The sequence below is a fragment of the Heteronotia binoei genome, chromosome 21 (genome assembly GCF_032191835.1).
Source record: "Heteronotia binoei isolate CCM8104 ecotype False Entrance Well chromosome 21, APGP_CSIRO_Hbin_v1, whole genome shotgun sequence".
NCBI classification, from domain to species: domain Eukaryota; kingdom Metazoa; phylum Chordata; class Lepidosauria; order Squamata; family Gekkonidae; genus Heteronotia; species Heteronotia binoei.
In genome coordinates, this window is record NC_083243.1 from 181,179,707 (window position 1) to 181,196,254 (window position 16,548).

Below are 16,548 nucleotides of genomic sequence, written 5' to 3' on the forward strand. Positions count from 1 at the left end.
CCTGGGGCCACGTGATCAGATGTACACCTGTGAATTCCCCTGCTGGAAACTCAATTCCCAGGCATGCAGGGCTTGATTTGGATCAGGACCTTAGTGCATGAGGAGAGTAGGCTCAAGCCTCCTCCCCGCCAACTCTTTTTCCAATCTGAAATGGCCCCGCCAACTCTGTTTCCAACCTGAAACAAGCCACACTGGTGTGACTATTAGGATATTGCTTCAAAGGCATCTTTTCTGCATTCATGTCTTTTAGTGCTCATGAGATGTTGTGTTCTGTAAAGAGATAGAGACATGTTTGCACACACCTCTTAACATCATGTATCTATCTATCTAATCCCCAAGTGTGCTCCCTATCTGTGGATATCTAAATCTGCAGATGGGGGTACACTTACCCCAAACAGGGTTTTCTGCAAATTTGGGATACCCTCTAGGTTTGCAGAACAAACCTAGGGTTGCCAAGTCCATCTGCCAGTGTGATGACATCACCTGGAAGTGATGTCATTGCACCGGGGATGTCACACTAGGAACCCTTTAGGACTTGTGATAAAACTCTATGTTGCCATAGAGTTTCACTGCAATTCATAGAGCGTCACACCAGAAACGCTCTAGGGTTCACAGTAGAACTATGGTACCGTAGAGTTTTTAGCATTAGGATTCAGTGTGATGTACCTTCAAGAAGGTACATAATGGTGTCACATCAAGGAGATGTCATCGCATTGGGGAAAGCGTGTGCCAACGGGGCTCTTCGGGGATGGGGATCCACCTAGCAGCCTGCTCTCTCCTGGTGGGTTGGGGCCCTCCTGGGAGGGGGATTCCCTGCCCCTAGTGGGAGCTTGGCAGCCCTAATTGGGGGGTTTAACCCCCCCAATAAAAAGTGTTGTCTGGGCCCTCATCTTATCTTTGAGAGCCCAGCTGTTTCTGCTCCAGCAGAGCTGCTCTGGACCCAGCCTTGGTGGTGGAGAATGCCAGGAGAGACTCTGGGCCCTGCTGTGGCAGTGGAGAATGCTGGGAGAGGCTCCATGCCTGGTCACCACTGGCAGCTGCTCCAGGTTTGGAGCAACTCCCAGGCACAGCTGCCACCTCTGCTGGGCTCAAAGGTAGGGGAAAAGAAGGGGGGATTGACTGGGGAGAGAAAGAGAAAGGAGGAGAGATTGGCTTGGGAGGGATAGAAAGAAGGGGGATTGCCTTGAGAGAAAGACAAGGGGATATGGGGGGAAGAGAAAGGAAAAGAAAGGGTATTGGCTATGGGGGAAGGGGAAGAAAGGGGGATTGACTGTGGGGGGAGAGAGAGAGAGAGAAAGAAAAGTTAGATTGGCTTGGTAAAAAAAGAAAGGGAAAGGAGAGGAGGTTTGGCTTGAGAGATAGAGAAAGAAAAAGGATTGGCTTGGTGTTGGGAGGGAAGTAAAAAGAAAGGGGGTATTGTGAGAGAAAGAAAGCGAAAGAAGGGAGAGAGAGGGATGCAAAGGTGGGGGAATGCTGCCTCCCTACAAATTTCTTGCAGGTTCCTACTTACCCATGTATGTGTATATATGTGTTACTTAAGGGTGGCCACCATCTGTGGATATCTATATCTGCAGATTAGGGCCACACTTGCGTGAAGTAGCTGTTTCTACAATAGGGTTGCCAATCCCCAGGTGGGGGCAGGATCCCCCGATTTGGAGACCCTCCCCCCGCTTCAGGGTCGTCAGAAAGAGGGGGGAGGGGAGGGAAATGTCTTCTGGGAACTCTATTATTCCCTATGGAGATTTATTCCCATAGAAAATCATGGAGAATTGATCTGCGGGTATCTAGGGCTCTGGGGGGGCTGTGTTTTGGGGTAGAGGCACCAAATTTTCAGTATAGCATCTAGTGCCTCTCCCCAAAATGCCCCCCAAGTTTCAAAAAGTTTGGACCAGGGGGTCCAATTCTGTGAGCCCCAAAAGAAGGTGCCCCTATCCATTATTTCCTATGGAAGGAAGGAATTGAAAAGGTGTGCCGTCCCTTTAAATGTGATGGCCAGAACTCCCTTTGGAGTTCAATGATGCTTGTCACAGCCTTGATCTTGGCTCCACCCCCAATGTCTCCTGCCTCCACCCCCAAAGTCCCCAGATATTTAATGAATTGGACTTGGCAACCCTATTCTACAAACTTGGGGGACCCCTCTACTTTGCAGAACAATCGGTCATCTTGGAAAAATACACTGGGAGGATTTAAATTTCACCCAAATAACAGTTTGTTCTCTGCACAAGCACAGAGAATACACCGACCTCCAGTGTTATCGTTGGTGGTGGCAGTGGCACCTGGGACCTGCATTAGGCCCAGAGGCAGAGCCGGAGAGCTGTGCAAGGCCCTGTGGCAGCAGAATCTAGAAGCCTTGGCAGGGTCAGTGAATCCCCTCCCACTAGGGTTGCCAATCCCCAGGTGGGGGCAGGGGATCCCCCGGTTTGGAGGCCCTCCCCCCGCTTCAGGGTCATCAGAAAGCGGGGGGAGGGGAGGGAAATGTCTGCTGGGAACTCTGTTATTCCCTATGGAGATTTATTCCCATAGAAGATCATGGAGAATTGATCCGTGGGTATCTGGGGGCTCTGGGGGGGCTGCTTTTTGGGATAGAGGCACCAAATTTTCCATATAGCATCTAGTAGGGTTGCCAAGTCCAATTAAAGAAAAATCTGGGGACTTTGGGGGCGGAGCCAGGAGACTTTGGGGGTGGAGCCAGGAGACATTGGGGGTGGAGCCAGGAACAAGGATGTGACAAGCATAATTGAACTCCAAAGCAGTTCTGGCCATCACATTTAAAGGGACGGCACACCATTTCAATGCCTTCCTTCCATAGGAAATAATGAAGGATAGGGGCACCATCTTTTGGGGCTCATAGAATTGGACCCCCTGATCCAATTTTCTTGAAACTTGGGGGGGATTTTGGGGAGAGGCACTAGATGTTATACTAAAAATTTGGTGCCTCTACCTCAAAAAATAGCCCCCCCAGGGCCCCCAATACCCACGGATCAATTCCCTATTATTCCCTATGGGAATCGTTCTCCATAGGGAATAATACAGTGCCCAGTATTTTATTTATTTATTTATTTATTTGGGATTTATATCCCGCCCTTCCCACGAATGGCTCAGGGCGGCTTCCAACAATTAATCAAACTTAAAAGTAAACAATTTCAAATATAAAACAGTTAAATAATTTAAGCAGTTAAAACATTAAAACAGAGTAATTCAGTTTCCTATGAACAGATGGCTGGCCAGTTTCCTCAAGTTGTTATCCTAGCTAAATGTAGGCTAGGTATAGGCTAGCCGGAAGAGGGTCGTCTTACAGGCCCTGCGGAACTGCGCCAAGTCCCGCAGGGCCCTCACCTCTTCCGGCAGCTGATTCCACCATACGGGGGCCATAACGGAGAAAGCCCTTTCCCTGGTGGCTTTCAGACGGGCTTCTTTTGGCCCGGGGATAGTGAGGAAATTTTGTGTTCCTGACCTCAGTGCTCTCTGGGGAACATGTGGGGAGAGACGGTCCTTCAGGTAGGCAGGTCCCAGGCCATATAGGGCTTTAAAGGTAATAACCAGCACCTTGTACCGGACTCGGTATATCACTGGAAGCCAGTGCAGAGTCCGGAGACCCGGCTGGATGTGTTCCCACTTTGGGAGACCCAATAACAGCCGGGCCGCGGCATTCTGCACCAGCTGCAGTTTCCGGGTCCGAGACAAGGGCAGCCCCATGTAGAGGGCATTGCAGTAGTCCAACCTCGAGGTGACCGTAGCATGGATCACTGTTGCTAGGTCGTCGCGCTCCAGAAAGGGGGCCAGCTGCCTTGCCCGTCTAAGATGAAAAAATGCGGACTTGGCAGCGGCTGCTATCTGAGCCTCCATCTTTAAAGAAGGCTCCAATAGCACCCCCAAGCTCCTGACCCTGTCCGCCGCCATAAGCAGCGCACCATCAAAAGCCGGCAGGGGGATCCCCCTCCCCGGGCCGCGGCGGCCCAAGCAAAGGACCTCTGTCTTCGTAGGATTTAACTTCAGCCCACTCAGTCTGAGCCACTCAGCCACGGCCCGTAGTGCCTGGTCAAGGTTTTCCGGGGCGCAGACAGGCTGGCCATCCATCAGTAGATAGAGCTGGGTAGATAGAGCAGTAGACATTTCCCTCCCCCCCCCACGCTTTCTAAAGGGGGGGAGGGCCTCCAAACCAGGGATCCTCCCTCCCTGCCCCTTCCCTCTCTCACACACACACAAGCACTTACCAGATTGGAGAACTCTACTTGCTGTGAAAACGAAAGAAAAAAGGAGGGGCTGTTCTCCGAAGCTCTTCCTCCTTCCTGCCCAGCCTTAAAGGGGCCACACATTTTACAAACGGCTCAGGATCTCAACAATATGAAGCTTGCAGGTATGTTCTCCCCCCCCCCACCCCCCAACCCCGCTTCCCGATTTCTGGGGGGCGGGAGATTAGGCTGCAAACCCAGAAGTCCCCTGCCAGAGCGGGGGGGTTGGGAAGCCTAGCATCTAGTGCCTCTCCACAAAACACCTCCCATGTTTCAAAAAGATTGGACCAGGGGGCCCAATTCTAGGAGCCCCAAAAGAAGGTGCCCCTATCCTTCATGATTTCCTATGGAAGAAAGGAAGGAATTGAAAAGGTGTGCCGTCCCTTTAAATGTGATGGCCAGAACTCCCTTTGGAGTTCAGTTATGCTTGTCACAGCGTTGATCATGGCTCCACCCCTAATGTCTCCTGGCTGCACCCCCAAAGTCGCCAGATATTTCTTGAATTGGACTTGGACACCTTGGACACCTTTTCAATTCCTTCCTTTCTTCCATAGGAAATAATTAAGGATAGGGGCACCATCTTTTGGGGCTCATAGAATTGGACCCTATGGTCCAATATTTTTGAAACTTGGGGGGTATTTTGGGGAGAGGCACTAGCTGCTATACTAAAAATCTGGTGCCTCTACCTCAAAAAAATAGCCCCCCCCAGAGCCCCCAATACCCATGGATCAATTCCCTATGGGGAATTCTCTATGGGAATCGTTCTCCATAGGGAATAATAGAGTGCCTAGCAGACATTTCCTTCCCCCCACACTTTCTAAAGGGGGGGGTGGGCTTCCATACCAGGGAATTCCCCCCTCCCTGCCCCCTCCCTCTCTCTCTCTCACACACACAAACACTTACCTTACTTGGTCTTCTTCCAGCAGAATTTGCTGGCTGTGAAAAAGAAAGTAAGACTGCACAGGAAAAGAAAGGGAGGGGCCGTTCCTGTTTCCCGTGCAGCCTTAAAAATGGATCCCAAGCTGTAAAACATTATTCCTGCAGGTATGTTCTCTCTCCCCCTCCCCCAGACTTTTTAAGAGCGGGGGAGGAGGCTGAAAATTCGGGAGTCCCCAGCCAGGGCGGGAGGGTTGGGAAGCCTAGCCCACACTTGTATACAGGCCTGTAGCTAGGATATTTTCAGTGGCGGGGGGGGGGGGCAGGCTGGGGAAAGTGGTGGGCTCCCTCAAAAAGCCCCAGATGTGTCTCTGCTCTGGAGCTCAAGTGTATGCAGGGACAATAGCTGGCATGCATCCCTTCATCTCTCTCCCCCTCCAGAAAAACCCTCCCATGCCCGGCAGCGGTGGCTGCTGCAACGAGGATCCAGGCCTGCATGGCACAGCTGGGTTTTTGTGAACTGACTTACCTGCCTCAACCAAGAAGGAGTGCCTTGGAGAAGGGGGAAACTTGGGGGCGGGGAGCCAAATATAACAACCCTTTTGGAGCAGGGAGAGTTCCCTCTTCCTTCTCTTTCTTCGCTGTGCAAGTGCTCAAAGATGGGAGGGGGGGAAAGGAAGTGGCTCCTTCCCTTACTTAACCTGCCTCACTCCGACTCTCTGTGGTCTCCTCCAGCCTGACAGGCTCCAGCTGCCCACCATGTGGAGTCCAGCCCTAGCACCACAACGACAACCCCCTTTTCTTTTGTGAGTCGAGGCCCACTGCCCCCTCCCCCACACGGATCAGCTGGCACTAACATGTCGAGACAAGTGAGACTGTCTCTCCTCATTCAGCCCTGCTTAGAGCTGTCCTGCAGGAGAGGGAGCACACAGTGCCAGCAATGGAGTGGCGTGCCCAAGGGCGAGGCAAAGTGGAGCCTCCTTGGCTTCTCCTGCAATTGGGGCCACTGACCCTGCCCCACCCCTGCCATAGCGAAATGGAAAGGGGTGGCCTGACCTGACGGGGTCGCTTCTAACAGGCACCCCAGGGAGTGGCTAATAGGGCAGTTGGGAGAGCAAGTGTGCTTCACATACAAAACATCTGCTTACTGTTTCACTCTCTTATGTGTGTTTATTACCATGGTTACAGAGATCCCTTGTCATCCTGGATTGATAATGGGGTGTGACTGTGTAAGTAGGGGTGGTCTACGGATTTGCTTGTCTGATAGCACCTTCATGTAAAGGAATGAAGCTTTTCACAGCTTGGAGATCAAAATTATTACCTGTTAACTGCTGCAAGTTACAGGACTGTTTAAAGGCTTAGTTATATGGTTCATTCAGAAGCAAGCAATCCTGTATCCGGGGTCATACCAGGCAGAGTGAACTATGCAGCCGTAACTTACAGGAGAAGCCATCGAGAAGGGGGAGAAGTAATTCCAGCTCACAAACGTAAGAAACAATGGCCATCACGGGCAGTTTTGGAATTCAGTGCAAATACCCGATTCTGTCCTTGCAATCGCTAACTCAATGTACGTTTTTTTTTCTCATGAACAAGCTGCTCAAGGTTGACTTGAAGAAAAAAAAAAATCCTATTCCAATGTACGATTCTACAAATTTCTCTCACCACTCCAATATTATTCTATTACTTCGTTATAGAATGTTTTCTCAGACACAAATTCAAATCCCCGTGTCAATACTGAAACAATCCTTAAAAAAGAATAGCAAAAGATCAATTTTATCATGGTCCTTTCCCTCCATTGTAATTGCCTCACCTGCATGCGTTTGTATTTGCTTGTAGAATAACTGTTGAGCTTCTTAACTGCCGTAGCACTTGGGAAACATTCCTGACACTCTAGGAATTTATTTCCATGATTCTTCTGAACTGTGTGGATCAACATGGGAAGAAGAAAGTGTGGGGAATGCTTCTCTAGCAGAGCTAAGTACCATCTGGCTCCATAGGTGTGTACATTCTTGTACATCCAAAGGGTTGTCTGAACTGGCCCCTGTTTACAATGAGCTGACTATAAAAGTCCAGGCGAAGAACTAAATCAGGGATTTATTCACCACTTTCCCTAGAGCAGGGGTCCTCAAACTATGGCCCATGGGCCAGATGCGGCCCGCTGAGGACGTTTATGCGGCCCGCCGGGTTATGGCAAAATCAGACCGGAAGTGACGTTCGACCTAAACTCGCGTTAGCAACGCACACTTCCGGCACTGGGCTGAGGTGGCGGAGACAGAGTGTGAGGTGATACCGAGGTGAGGTGAGTTCCCAGGCTGGGGTGTGTGGTGTGGGGAAGGGAGAGAGATGCAGAAGACGGAGAACTGACGGCCCGCGGCCTTGTACAGTAACGGCAGTCCGGCCCTCCAACAGTCTGAGGGACAGTGAACTGGCCCCCTATTTAAAAAGTTTGAGGACCCCTGCCCTAGAGCATTAATGATGACCGGATGGATTTGTGTCCTTTTTATTTGGGGGGAATAATGTGATGCTCTTAGTGAAAACCCTAATCAAGTTTACGCTAGTCTGCCTTGAGCAGAGAGCTGGTGTCTTACCCTTTGCCTCAGTGGAACTGTGCTTTCATTTCTAAATGTTCGATGGGCATTTACATACAAGAGACATCACAAAGTAGCAATGTCCAATCAATAAATGACACCCGCACCTTTACTCCTACAGTGCTGGTGTCTCCTCTGGCATGTTCTTCGGAAGCCGCCGCAGCAGGACATTCAGTAAGCCCATAAATTAAGGATGCTGTAGACGTGGGGCCGGCAGCTTTGTCTCAGGATGACCTGTGCGTGAGCCAAATCCATCACTGCTTCTCTCCCAAGGCATGGGGGCGGCCCTTTCTTCTTCATTAACAGTCCAAATGAAACACAACTGTGACTGGCAATCAGTCTGCCCTGGCCTCTGTACTGACCAATTTGCAAGGCTATCAATAAATAAGGCAGGAACGGCAGCCCAAGCAAGCACCCATGATTCATGGGTGGCTTCTGACAGTTAAAAGATCAGGCTTGTTTCCTTGGGCTGCTTTTGCTAACAAGGGAGTAGGTCAAGAAGCTATTGTGGGTATACACTAGGCTGGCTGGATGGCAGACCTGCTAGCTGCCGATATTCAGTGTTCAGCTCAGCCCAATGCAACTATTTGCAATCACAGTACCCCTAAAATCACTAGAAGCTTTCATTAGATAGGAACTGCTGATAGTTTCCCCCCTCTTAACCTGTTCCTTTATTCGGAGGACACATGAAGTAGCTGCATTATACAAGTAGACCACTGGTCCATCAAGTTCAGTAATGACTACTCAGACTGGCAGCTGCTGTACAGGGCCACAGGTGGAAGTCTTTCACATTGCCTACTACCTGATCTTTTTAACTGGAGGTGCCAGGGATTAAATTTGGGAACCAGTCCATGCCAAGCACATGCTCCACCATTGAGCTATAGGCCACCCAGAAGATCTTAATGGGGTTACAGATTACCCTTTTACCATACCTCAAGTTCTTACCCCACCCAGGTTACCTATAAAAGGTGAGAGCTTAGTATGGCCTTATATATGGTCTCTGAAACAGGTGTGTTTGGTAGAATAGCAAGTGTTTGGACAGGAAAGAAAAATTTTATCAGGTGACCAGCTGCCAAAGAGGGATCAGGCTCCTACATCGGCAAAAGATGACATTTCAAAGCTGTACAGCTGTTGTCACCGCTGCAAAACTGGAGAGCCAGTTTGGTGTAGTGGTTAAGTGTGTGGACTCTTATCTGGCAGAACCGGGTTTGATTCCCCACTCCTCCACTTGCACCTGCTAACATGGCCTTGGGTCAGCCATAGCTCTGGCAGAGGTTGTCCTTGAAAGGGCAGCTGCTGTGAGAGCCTTCTCTAGCCCCACCCACCTCACAGGGTGTCTGTTGTGGGGGAGGAAGGGAAAGGAGATTGTGAGCCTCTCTGAGACTCTTCAGAGTGGAGGGCGGGATATAAATCCAATATCTTCTTCTTCTGCAAAAACAGCTGCCCAACACTTTTCTTCTATGTAAGTGCTTAAAGGCAAGGGTCCTGGTTATGTTTTTTACATCAAATAACTCAGTCCTCCATAACGATGCATGTTAAAATCAAACTAAAGAAACTCTACCCCAATAAATGGGTGATAGTCTTGGTTACTGTTACATAGTTTTGAATTCACCTGTTTCATTTTTTACAGTCATATGCTGTTCATCCTTGAGAGCTCAAAGCTGTATGCTAGCTTTACCAGAATGCTGTAAATAATGCGCAAACCTTCCCGTCCCCTGTTCTCTACACATTCAATAGGAAGACGAAGAAAAGCTCAAGTTGTGGAAAAGTGTACCCACCTCTGCCCGTTAAAACACCAGCTTTCAGTAGGGGGAGGGACGATAAGTGCCAGGGAGGCCTCCAAGTCATGAGTGGCTGTGATTCTCTTCTAGGGATGCCAGTCTCCAGGTGGGATCTGGATCATAGCCACCTTCAAGAGGGGTTTAGATAAAAATATGGAGCAGAGGTCCATCAGTGGCTATTAGCCACAGTGTGTGTGTATATATAAATTTTTTTGCCACTGTGTGACACAGAGTGTTGGACTGGATGGGCCATTGGCCTGCTCCAACATGGCTTCTCTTATGTTCTTAAGATGTTCTCAGAATTACAACTCATCTCCAGACTACAAAGATTAGTCCCCCTAGAGAAAATGGATGTTTTGGAGGACGGACTCTATGGCATTGTACCCCACTGAGATCCCTGTCCTCAGGATCTACTCCCAAATCTCCAGAGTTTCCCAACTTGAATCTGTCAGTCCTACCTCCTCATCTCCTGCTGGTGATGGGGACCTGGCAACCTTATTCTGTTCCTTAGGAGTGTTGTGGAAACCAGGGCAATGCCGCTTTGGCTCTTGTCAGTGTTAGAGCTGTTGGGAGATCATGTGGCTTTTTGCTTGTTTGAGCCCGAATGACTTGCACAACAACAAATCTCTGCCATTTTGCAGCATTTGGCTTAAAAGGGGAAAAAAAAATAAAAGCAACCCCCCCCCCCAAAAAAAAAAACCCTGAGGTAAAAGTGCAAAAGAAAGAAAAATCTTTATCGAGAAATATTCCCTATCCATTAGATCTCTTCTATCTCGACACTATTACTGCAAACAATCCCTAAAGCTGGTTGCATGAATGTGAGTATGTGTGGCAGGTATATTGAAGCTTGCCTGTACCTCTCACGGAGGAGAGGTAGCAATGAGTATGTGCTTCTTTAGAGAGAACAAAGAAAGGGACAAGAATACTATTGCAGGAAAACTGCCATGTTACCTGTGGACAATGAGGGATGTCGCCTTTGATCGAGACAAAATAAAGAGAAAACACTTGTCCCCAAGTCTGCTACCCAGTTAGGTATATCACCCTCGGGTGTCCAAAAAAGCACATGGAGCTACCCTTTCACCATCTATAACTGCTTCCATGTGACCTCTTATTCTGGCAATGAGAGAAGGAATAACATGAAAGCAATTCTAGTGCTGCCACAATAATGTAAGCTGGGAATGTCCAGGGAAATAGGAACATAGTCAAGTCTCCCTATTAAAACCCAGCAGACAACACTGATAGCAAAAGTGCACATTGCACACACATCCATGATTGCAATGACAACTTGTCACATGCAGTGACTTGCATGTCTGAGGCATGGAACATTCTGAAAAATTTCAGAAACAAAAAGGATGAGCAAATGAGGGTATTTGTTTTTTAAAAGCAGGTTGCAAGCAATGTTCCCTCTAAGCTGCAGTCTTGTGAGCAAAAATTCTACTTTGTGAGCTACTGGTATTAAAGTTGTGAGCTACTGGCATTAAGGTTGTGAGCTACTGAATAAATTAGTGTGCTCTGGGGTCATCCTTCCTGAGATAAGACAAAAATGTATGAGCTAGAGGCTAAAAAATCTGTGAGCGAGCTCACACTAACTTACCTTAGAGTGAACATTGGGTGCAAGTTTTTAAAGATGTCACAACAAGCTTATTCAAGCTCTCTGTTCAAAGATTGAAAACTCCTACACCAGAGGAGCTGGCCTTTCCCATTTCTTCAGGTTTCTTTCAGTCATAGGATGAGACGATAGCATGGGTGACTCACTGTCAACCTCACCCACTCTCAGGGTTTTTATGAAGATAAAACAGGGTAAGCCCTTAGAAGATGTAAAATACAACATGGGTGCAGCCAGACGTACCATTAGTGGCGACACAGCTCCGTCTCGCTGACGGATTTTCGTTCAGACATCCACATCTGGCAATCGAGCATCATCCAGGCTCATTCCGACTTGCTGCGGATCAGTGCCGCATTAATTTGACAGCGCAGAAAGTCCGACCCTTTTTCAAAACAGCGGCACAAAATCGGCCTTTTCCTGTTTGGACAGCTCACGCGTGATACTGCCCCTTGGAATGTTTACCACCCCTCCTACCTTTTTTTTTTAAACAAGCCCCAGCGGACATGCGCATTGCCAGATCATCCTTGAATCTGAGGTGACGCTTTTGCTTCCCCAATCAACACAGGATCGGGGGGGGGGGGCATTATTCCACTCTTAAGAACAGGAAAAAAATCTTTTTTTTTTTTTTCAATGTGGAGGATTTCCAGATATCATTGTCACTTCCAATTTCTAGGAAATTAATTCCTGGTAGTTTCCTGGTTTGAATCCACAATGTTAATTCCGGATATTTCCCCCCTACCCCCCTGCCTCTGAAGCACTGTTTGATTTCCCACCTCCAAACAGTTGGGCGCATATTCAATGGACCCCCCCCCCCTCCCAGAAATCAACATCTGATCACGCATGCTCCAAGAAAAGAGCGTGATAGTTTTGGATGTGTGATCGCTCAACAACAGAATGAGTCGCATTCTTGGATGCTCGTCTGAGCAGCTCTGCATCGAATCAATATTCAGCGGTTCAAATTTGAGCGCTACACACCCGCTTTTAATGTGAGGTGTGGCCGCACCCCATGATTAAGTACAGCCTGTTCATACCTTCCAGAAACTCAGAGGAATTTTGCATTTGTTATACCAGCGCAGTATGGAGATTAGTTTTCACTGAGACATAAATAACTCCAATCCAATGACTTTTTTATTAACCACTTTGCTTTGCACATCGAGGAAGAACAGAAGAGGAGTTGCTAATTAAATGTTTATTGTTAGGGACCTTATATATTGTACATGATGAGCCATTCTATCCATTAAACAAACCATTTAGTCCCCATAAAGCTGTGTTAGAGTCTGTTATTAGGTTAATCAGCATGCATACCTAGCCACGCTGCCTTTCCATCTAATTGCCCTTACGTAAACTTGCTTCACATTTTTATTTAATTAAGCCAACCATCATCATAGAATCTATTTGCAATCTACTTGGAGGATACAAATGCCCCCTCAAAGTCCACAGAAAGCGGAAAATACTCTTAAATTAGCTACAGATTCATCTCTATAGAAGTGCTAAATTTTAATGTCAGAGACTTGAGAGAATCTGGTGCAGCTCTTGGGTACAGTTCCGAGAAAATTAGAGACAGATAAAAGCTTTTTGAAAACATAAGATCTGAAGTGTTCCCCGTACATTTGCAAATGTTCTGATTTTGAAACGGGAAGCTGGGTGTTACATAATGAAAAGAGTGCTTTTCACACAGGGACAAGCTTGTGTCGTTTCTCCACTGCTGCTGCAGCAGCTGCCACAGCACAGCAGCAACAGAGCTGCCCCTTGGTGGTTTCCCCCTAGTTTTCCTGCCCCACTTCCCCAGAAGCAGCAGCCCTCCACCCCATCAACCAGTGTTCCCTCTAAGATGAGTTAGCGTGAGTTAGCGCACAGATTTTTAGCCTCCAACTCACACATTTTTGTCTTAGCTCCGGAAGGATGACCCCAGAGCACACTAATTTATGCAGTAGCTCACAATTTTAATGCCAGGAGCTCACAACTTTAATGTCAGTAGCTCACAAAGCAGAATTTTTGCTCACAAGACTCTGTAGCTTAGAGGGAACATTGCATAAGAACATAAGAGAAGCCATGTTGGATTAGGCCAATGGCCCATCCAGTTGAACACTCTGTGTCACACAGTGCCCAAAATTTATATACACACACACATGCACATTGTGGCTAATAGCCAATGATGGACCTCTGCTCCATATTTTTATCTAACCCCCTCTTGAAGCTGGCAATGCTTGTAGCAGTGGCAGTGAATTCCACATGTTAATCACCCTTTGGGTGGAGAAGGACTTCCTTTTATCTGTTCTATCCCGACTGCTCAGCAATTTCATTGAATGCCCACGAATTCTTGTATTGAGAGAAAAGGAGAAAAGTACTTCTTTCTCTACTTTCTCCATCCCATGCATAATCTTGTAAACCTCTATCATGTCACCTCGCAGTCGACGTTTCTCCATACAACTAGCCTCCTCCTGTTTTTTTAAAAGGACAATTGAAAATTGTTACAGCCGAGTATCATCAGCTACAAATGATGTCATTTACGTATTAAACAACATGGGGAAAGCAACAAACACTGCTAGAGCTCCCTCACAATGGATCCCCCATGGCTAACACCTCCTGTCATACAGCTCTTTGATTAGTGAGTCAAGAATGACCTAAACCTTTCCAAGGCACTCTGGCAACCCAACGTTAGTTTCCAAATGTTTCAAGAACAATGTGAAAGAAATGGTATCAATGGCGAAGGAAAAACCAAGCAAAACCAACAGTGAGGAATTTCACCTTATTCTGCTGTAAGTGGAGATTATCCATTTGAAGGAGAAAAAACATAACAAAATCATGATGCATTTATCTTTTTTTTTTTTTTCTATTTAAGGGACTCGAGAGAGCCACACAAATGGTGAAAAGATTCATTCTCTCACCTCTCCCTGATCATTCTTGAAAAGTTGCTGTGAAGATCCAGTCACGAATGTCTTAGCATTTTTGTCTGTTTTGACTTTAGAACATAAGAGAAGCCATGTTGGATCAGGCCAATGGCCCATCCAGTCCAACATTCTGTGTCACACAGTGGCCATACACACACACACACACTGTGGCTTTAATCGTACATACATCATTGACTATTTTCAGAACACTCTTAAAGAACAGTGCACCAGAAATGCTGATGCAGAAAAGGTGCCTTAACATTAGAAAGGTTGAAAGTGACTATAATGTGCAGCCAACTTCCAGATGGTTTTCTCCTGCTTCATCCCGCATTCTTCACATTTATACTCAGACCAAGAAAGGCACCAATCCCTTTTAAAGCTCAAGTGCAAAAATGCCACGCCCCCCCTCCCTGTCCTTTTGAAAGAAACCGTATGAAGAACACAGTAGACAAGCGGCCATTTCCTATTGATTCCAGTGTTATCTAGGTGTGGTATTTATATTCTCCTGGGTTGCACGGAGTGTACCAGGTTATGGTTCGGAATTAACTGAGTTGTAAACAGCTCATGGGAAAAGAACAACCAAGTTTCCATTCTACGGCCTTGCATACAAAGGCTCCTCCGCAACTGCATACAGTTTTAATTCTCTCTGCTCCTCCTGACGGAAGGGGCACATGTTTATTTCTTCATATACATCATGGATAGTGTTACTTGAAGCATTCCAAGTTGGTCATATGAACCTATGTACCAATGGAAAATTTTCACTGGAGTGCAATGACTGACATGGGAAGGCAAGAAGGCAAGGAGAGCCAGTGTGGTGTAGTGGTTAAGTGTGCGGACTCTTATCTGGGAGAACCGGGTTTGATTCCCCACTCCTCCACTTGCACCTGCTAGCATGCCCTTGGGTCAGTCATAGCTCTGGCAGAGGTTGTCCTTGAAAGGGCAGCTGCTGTGAGAGCCCTCTCCAGCCCCACCCACCTCACAGGGTGTCTGTTGTTGGGGAGGAAGAGAGTCAGTTTGGTGTAGAGGTGAAGTGTGCGGACTCTTATCTGGGAGAACCGGGTTTGATTCCCCACTCCTCCACTTGCACCTGCTAGCATGCCCTTGGGTCAGTCATAGCTCTGGCAGAGGTTGTCCTTGAAAGGGCAGCTGCTGTGAGAGCCCTCTCCAGCCCCACCCACCTCACAGGGTGTCTATTGTGGGGGAGGAAGGTAAAGGAGATGGTGAGCCGCTCTGAGACTCTTCGGAGTGGAGGGCGGGATATAAATCCAATATCTTCATCTACCTCACAGGGTGTCTGTTATGGGGGAGGAAGGGAAAGGAGATTGGGAGCCACTCTGAGACTCTTCGGAGTGGAGGGCGGCATATAAATCCAATATCTTCATCTACCTCACAGGGTGTCTGTTGTGGGGGAGAAAGGGAAAGGAGATTGTGAGCCGCTCTGAGACTCTTCGGAGTGGAGGGCGGCATATAAATCCAATATCATCTTCTTCTAATTCACAATGGCATCAGCAAAGAGTGTCTGGCACCAGGTCTATGGGCGGGGGTCAGGGCAATGGTCCCCACCAGAAGTCCTGGGGCCTGGCAGTTGCCTCATTTCAGGGTATGCTGAGGCCAGCAGCCCACCATCAGACTTTGAACACAACTGAATGCATAGCACGAAAATGAGCAGAGACTTGCAGAGAAGTGCAAGGCTGGAGTAGCTCGGTAATGCACTAGCAAAAAGACTACCATGAAACCAGCTAACTTGGCAGAAACTGAGATGCTGGATGTGTTTTAGTGAGCTGTCGTAATGTTATCAGAATTGATGTGCGGCATAGTGGAATGTGCTTGATCCACCTGCCTCCTAGCAGCTAATATTTGGATTGTGCTGTGCCAAAACATAACTTCCCTGAGGTTGTGAGCTACAGATTTAAAATATTCACATCACCCGGCAGCATTTTCAGGAAGAAGAAGGGTTGGCAGCCTCTGTGCACAGAGTGATGGATAAAAATAACTTACGTGAAATTAGTATTTACTGGCCTCTGCCCTGTTAAAAGAAGGCTGTAATTGTAATGTGTTGAATGAGATAAACCGCAGTGTGACAGCAGTCATTGGGGAAGAAGACCTTTTATTGTTTCTGTCTTCTGGCTACAGTATACAGTATCATGGGTCAGCCCATCCAACGCTTTACAGCAATGATACGAGTACAAATCTGGAAGCTACTTCAACATCTATGAACGCAACTTTTGTTGTCCCTTATTGGGATGCAGCTGGTTTATTAAAACAGTGAAAGAGATGCAGAATGGCTAGAAGACCAGCTCTTATTTAGCTGTCTGGAAGATGTTTCCCACCTTCTTAATAGAAATGCCTCTGGTTATGTTAGGGTTGTCAGATCTGAGTTGGGAAATTCCTGGATAGTTTGGGGTGGAGTCTGGGGAGAGTAGTGTTCAGGGAGGGGGGGGGTGGACTTCAGTGGTATGCAGTGCCATAAAGTCCACCTTCAAATGCAGCCATATTCTCCAGGGGAACTCATTTCTGTCATCAGTGATCTCCAGCCACTACCTGGAGTTGGCAACTGTAGGTTATGCCAGGTTA